This window comes from Aquarana catesbeiana, linkage group LG13 (genome assembly GCF_042186555.1).
Source record: "Aquarana catesbeiana isolate 2022-GZ linkage group LG13, ASM4218655v1, whole genome shotgun sequence".
NCBI lineage: Eukaryota > Metazoa > Chordata > Amphibia > Anura > Ranidae > Aquarana > Aquarana catesbeiana.
In genome coordinates, this window is record NC_133336.1 from 70,636,653 (window position 1) to 70,643,691 (window position 7,039).

Consider the following 7,039-nt stretch of genomic DNA (forward strand, 5'->3'; position numbering starts at 1 on the left):
AGGAGAGCCGCTGGATCACACAGATCTCCCGCTGTTACACCTGGCAGTCGCTGTCATCCGATGCCCTCCCCCCCGCATTGGACCAGTGTGACGTTCGTCAAAGGACATCACACTGTCATCAGATGACAGAGCAGTTGCTGGGTAAGCGAGTCATTCCCGATCAACCCCCTTACCCTCCGAGGCAGTGCTGGGGCCCGGGTGTGCCTGAAAAGATGGTCGCCAGGGGCCCACAGGAGCCCAGAGAGTTTCAGCAGGTGGCACTGGGGGGCCCAGGGCCGAATTGACCGACCGATCAGTCCGCCCCTGCTTCCAACATGACAATGACCAAAAACACACAACAAAACTGAGCACACAGTGGTTGAAGGAGAAAAAGGTGAATGTCCTTGCATGGCCTAGTCAGAGGCGGGAACCCAGGATGAGAATGCCATTCATTCCAATACAAAGCGGGTCTGCATTGATATGGTACCTATCTTTTGCCTTACAGTTCCTTGGAGCTAATACAAGCTCCTTCCCTGGCTGGCATTCACAGTGGTGGATAGAGGATTGTTTTCCCTTGTAGCCTGAGAGGCACGCATTTTTCATTACTAATAAAAAAAATTGGTACCACCACTATTATATTCTCCAGGGTGTTTGCTTTCAGAATATATAATAATAATAATGATTGGAGATTTATCTAATCTTAAGGCCTAAAGTGATTTTTTTAAGCACGTGTGCAAAAAAAACGCAAAACAGCTCTAACAGCAGCAAACAGATTAGTCTTATCATCAGCAGGTGTTGCGTTGTTGCGTATATATTTTGAAAAAGACAAGTCTCTTTTAAAAAAAAAAAATTTCAATTAAAAGACAAAATATAATAATATAACAACCTTGGAAATGCCAGACTCTAAGATTGCAGTTGATCAAACAAATGACAAAACCCCTTATGAAGCATGGCCCATTTTGTTCCAACAGGTAAGATCCTGATCCCCGGAACATCAAGTAAGTATTGAAATTGCTTTCAAGGAAAGGTTACAATAATAACTCAGAAGGTGTACATACTGAAAACACTGCAGTTTCTTTATAAAGAAAAGATGAGGCAGTCTCTTTTGGCATAAAATGGCTAATAGCCTAGAACAATAGGTGGCACTTGGCTTCCTAGCAGTCATTAATTCAAGGGCGTATATCTCAAATTTTGCACAGATGCAGGGAATTTGCCATAAATATTTATAAATGGTATTAGTAGCTCATTTACATAACAGTAGCTTGGATTTTATGTTTAATCTATAGCGTGCAACTGCTGATGCTGCAATGCCACCACATAGGTTACACAACATTAATCATTCCCAATGAACCAGCTATTTTTCATAGACTTTTCATAGACTTCAATGGAAGAAAATTAAAGCAAAACTCTAGGCACATTTAAAAACACTCTTAAGTCCCATATTATACTCATACAAAACGTTTTCATTGCTGATATAATAATATAATACCACCAGGGAGGTGTATGATTGGCCCCAAATGTATTCTTCAGCAGGACAACAACCCCAAACATACAGCTAATGTCATTAAGAATATCTTCAGTGTAAAGAAAAACAAGGAGTGCTGGAAGTGATGGTTTGGCTCCACGGAGCCCTGATCTCAACATCATCGAGCCTGTCCAGGATGACATGAAGAGCCAGAAGAATTTGAGACAGCCTACATCTACAGAAGAGCTGTGCTTAGTTCTCCAAGATGTTTGGAACAACCTACTGCCAAGTTCCTTCAAAAACTGTGTGCAAGAGTACCTAGGACAGGGGTCTTCAAACTATGGCCCTCCAATTGTTCAGGAACTGCAATTCCCATCATGCCTAGTCATGTCTGTGAATGTCAGAGTTTTACAACGCCTCATGGGATGTGTAGTTCCGCAACAGCTGGAGAGCCGTAGTTTGAAGATTCCTAACATAGGAGAGGTGATGCTGTTTTGAGGGCAAAGGGTGGTCACACCAAATATTGATTTAATTTGTATTTCTCTTCAGTTCATTTACTTTCCATTTTGTTAATTGATAAAAATAAACTAATAACACTTCTATTTCTGAAAGCATTCTTAATTTACAGCATTTTTTCACACCTGCCCAAAATGTTTGCACAGTACTGTATATTAAAAAGTTATATATTCCCTATGAGCCCATCTGGACATTTTATATTGATGTCCCCACAGTAGACCACTTCAGAGTTGGTTGAGGCATTCTGGACTAGAAAAAGTCTGGAAATGAGCTAGCATATGCCAAAAAGATTAAAGAACTTATCTGGCCTAGAATTACTTTGGAAACACATAGAAAACCTAAAGTATTGGTCAGGGAAATGAGCCTACCATCCTGTTTTTACCATAGACCCCATTTGAAGGTTTGCACTGAAATCCTGATCATGATACTGTTCATCTCTACATTTATATTTATTAATGTTAGTAATATTTTTATATAAGACATGTCGAGTTTTTAAAATTACATTGTCACATTGGCTGTAAGAGCTCAAGCCTCTCATCACAGTACTTTGTACAGAGTGTTCCTAGTGCACTGTGCTCTATGATCATAGTGAATGGGTTAAATCCAGGATGAAGACTTCACATAATGACAGTTCTATAGACACCTGGCCTCTGATGTTTTTTCTCTTCCTCTATTGATCTTCACTCTTCAGGGTAGTAAACCACTTTCCCTGATGTCATTGTGAAAACACTGCATTCTTCTCCTTGTACAGGGAGAGAGACTGACATAATCACTCAGGCCTCAACCTTATAATGCAAGGTCAGCGGTTCCTCTGCTGTTCTGTGCAACTAAAATAAAACATCTGTGAAAGGTTTTTTTTTCCAGATCCATCATTAAATATCTGAAGCTGTGATAGCTATAGCTGTGTATTGTAAATGTCATGATAGCTTTTTATTTATTTCTCCTAACTAATTTATAAGGTCAATTTTTATAAAATTGTATTCATTATTTAAAGTAGACGTCAAGCTGTCCTTTTTTCCTGATGTCTTTGACTTGGTCTGATGAAATAGCTTCCTATTCTTTCTTGTTGAAGGCAGGGGGGGTCATCCTGGACTAAACAGCACTCATGGAATGAAATGTAAGGGCTGCTCAGTCCAGGAGTGTTGTGGGCCCAAGCTGCACGCCCCTGAGGGAGCAGATCAATAACCGCCTGGTCACACAGGAAGTGGAGTGAATGTCACAGTCAACCTGGAAGACTGGCGGCATCTAGTGGCAGAGAAGAAGTACGGCGAAAAACAGCCAAAGATATAAGGTGAGTAATGCAGCAAGGCTACCTTTTTTTATTTTAACAGATACAAAAGAACCAAAAAAACATAGCCTTCACATTTTTAAATACTGTAGTATTTATTAGCCCTTAAGATAAAATTCTCTCCAATCAAGGGACCTTATTTCTTGTATTACTGTCCAACCCCTTGTTAACTGTATTAGTGCTGCTAAAGTAGTATTTGCCCTGCTGGGAGCCCCAAAAATGCCTGTGTCTCTAGTCTCTGCCATGAGTGTGGGATGCATCTGAAGAGAGTAGACACAATAGAGGGAGAGTCCTCCAAATACTTTGTGTACTAAATTCTGGAGTATCTCAAAGCTTCCCCGCACCCTATCCAAGTTTAACCAGCAATAAAGCCAAAAAAAAACATCCACTAACTGGTTATTGTGAGAGAGACTGTTCAAGTGTTGTGTGCCTGGCTGCCTAGGGACCCAGATGGGAAGAGAACCTGGGGACAAATCAGCGTAAGGAGTTTGCACTACACTAGTAATTGGTGGAAACTTTGGGGAGAATATTTTTTACAGCAGACTTTTCCTGACCAATCACAAGTTTGCAGGCAGGAAAGGGGTGATAAAGGCACTAGAAAAAATCTTGGTACGAGCAATGAAGGGCACCATGTCTTGATCAATTGCATGGCTTTTATGTAAGAGCTGATGATGCCTACAAAGTAAGGCAATATTTCAGCACATTGAACATTGGAGAAATGATAATAAAGCTAAGTAACATATACATTCCCCAGCAGGTCCTATTTCACTTACCAAAAAGAAACTTTGCAACTGAGTTCAGGGTGTATAGAGAGATGTGGGCGAATGAGCTGTATCAGCCAAGAACCATAAGCCAGCTTAGTATAAGTACAGCAAATGAGCAGATTATATCTGCAGAAAAAACAGAGAACGTGTCAGAGAACTAGGGTAGGAACAGGGTAACTAGAGTTGGTCATAAAAAGTGGAATACGACACTCAGTGAGTATTAAGCCATTTACAACTGCACAAAGGGGAACTGATATGGGAACAAAGGAGGTCACAGATAAGGTGCATGAGAAACAGTGGGGGTTTTAGATGAGGTGCATTAGAAATGGTAGTGATCCTAGATGAGGTGCATGAGAAACAGTGGGGGTCTTAGAGGAGGTGCATTAGAAACAATGGGGGTCCAAGATGAGGTGCATTAGAAACAGCGGAAGCTCTTAGATGGGGTGCATTAGAAACAGTGGGGGTCCTAGATGAGGTTTATGAGAAACGGTGGGGGTCTTAGGTGAGGTTTAAGAGAATTAGTGAGGGGGCACAGGTGAGGTGCACAAGAAACTGGGGGTGGGGTCCAAATTAAGGTGCCTGAGAATTAGTGTGGGGTCATGGGTGAGGTGGATGAAAATGTGAAAAACAAATGAGCAGGTTATATCTGCAGAAAAAAAACAGAGAAAGTGTCAGGGAACTAGGGTAGGAACAGGGGAACTAAAGCTGGTCTTTAGAGTGGCCATAAAAAGTGGAATAATACACTCAGTGAGCATTAAGCCATTTACAGCTGCACAAAGGGGAACTGATGAGCTCATTTGACCATTTAAGGTTCACAAGTGTGCATGGGAACCAGGGAGGTCCCAGATGAGGTGCATGAGAAACAGGGGGGTCATAGATGAGGTGCATTAGAAATGGTAGGGATCCTAGATGAGGTGCATGAGAAACTGTGGGGGTCCTAGATGAGGTGCAAGAGAAACAGTGGGGGTCTTAGGTGAGGTTTATGAGAATCAGTGATGGGGGCACAGGTGAGGTGCACGAGAAACTGGGGGTGGGGTCCAAATTAAGGTGCCTGAGAATTAGTGTGAGGTCATATGTGAGGTGGATGAAAATGTGAAAAACAGTATAAGTACAGCAAATGAGCAGGTTAAATCTGCAGAAAAAAAACTGAGAAAGTGTCAGGGAACTAGGGTAGGAACAGGGGAACTAGAGCTGGTCTTTAGAGTGGCCATAAAAAGTGGAATAATAGACTCAGTGAGCATTAAGCCATTTACAGCTGCACAAAGAGGAACTGATGAGCTCATCTAACCATTTAAGCTGCCCAAGTGTGTATGGGAATCAGGGAGGTCCCAGATGAGGTGCATGATAAACAGTGGGGTCTTATATGAGGTGCATTAGAAATGGTAGGGATCCTAGATGAGGTGCATGAGAAACAGTGGCGGGTCTTAGAGGAAGTGCGTTAGAAACAGTGAGAGTCCTAGATGAGGTGCATGAGAAACAGTGGCGGGTCTTAGAGGAAGTGCGTTAGAAACAGTGAGGGTCCTAGATGAGGTGCATGAGAAACAGTGGAGGTCTTAGAGGAGGTGCATTAGAAACAGTGGGGGTCCTAGATGAGATGCACGAGAAACAGTGGGGGTCTCAGATGAGGTGCATTAGAAACAGTGGGGGTCCTAGATGAGGTGTATGAGAAACAGTGGGGGTCTTAGGTGAGGTTTATGAGAATCAGTGAAGGGGGCACAGGTGAGATGCACAAGAAACTGGGGGGGGGGGGGGGGTAAGGTGCCTGAGAATTAGTGTGGGGTCGAGGTAGAGGGGGATGAAAATGTGAAAAACAGCAGAAGGAAGTGAGTGGGCAGATATATCTGTGCCCAATGTTTCTATGGGGAGACATATGCCTACCTTATATATTAGAAACCATTAGGGAACTTTTTCCTTTTCTGTACTGTATCTTACTAAATCAGGATTAGCGTAATGTAAAAAGGCTTGCTTGGCTGTCTTCAATATTTGTTCAAACCACCTTGACACAAATACAATTTAAGAGATTTCTCAAGTGAAAACTCCTTATTTTTAGAAAGCACCGCCAGTAGCATTTAAACAAGCTTGTAGTATTTATATATAATCAGAAGGGCTGGCAGCATTGTATGATAGCACCAAAGGCATTTAATGTTGAAACAGAAAACCAGCTGGGATTTTATCCTTTAGGCAGGAACCTTCTCCAATCAAAAGGATGGGACTGAGCAAATAGTGGCTGATACAGCACACACACACAGGCCTCTGGGGCTTGCTGGACTCACTGAAAACAAATTACTGATCAGTGTGAAATGTATTAATAGAATTGTTCTCTGCTAGTGTATTAAGGGTGACATAACTGTGTCCGTTCGGTGCCTGCAGGCAGTTGTTGGGTGTCAATCTACTGCAACTGCAGGTCTTACAATAGCTGAGGACTACTTGGTATATATGTTGGCCTTGTCGGAAGTCATGCACTTATAACAGGGCTGTCTTGGAAAACAGATGTGGTTACAGAGCCGCTGAAAAATAGAACCTCCAAAATGTGGTGACATTCAATAAAAATGATGAAGCGTTATGCATCGGCCTCCCAAACCCTTGTGTCATAGCTGAATGCTGGGCTGTTCTGACAGGCAAAATGTTGGCAATTCCTGATAGTGTCAAAGCTTAACCTTACCCTCCTCCCCACACTCCTTTCTACCTCCTGCACATTCCTCCTGGACAGTGTGGCTGCCCATCACATTGGTGGTCTGACAGTAAAGCTGGCCATACACTAAGGCCTTGTTTACACTAAGGCCTTGTGTTGGGGGGGAGGGTGTGTGTAAAAATGCGTCAGAGCTGCATTTTTACCGCTCCCCAACTGCTCCCCCTTATGCTGAAAAAAACAGAGGAGGGAGCATATGGAACAACTACAATGCTGTACATCGTGGCACAGCAAAATTTATCCTCGCTGGTTTGTTCAGCGGGCAGTACCACCCACTGATCACGACCCATTCAACTAAATGGGGGTGCATTGCTTTTGGTTGCAGCACGCTATTGTGC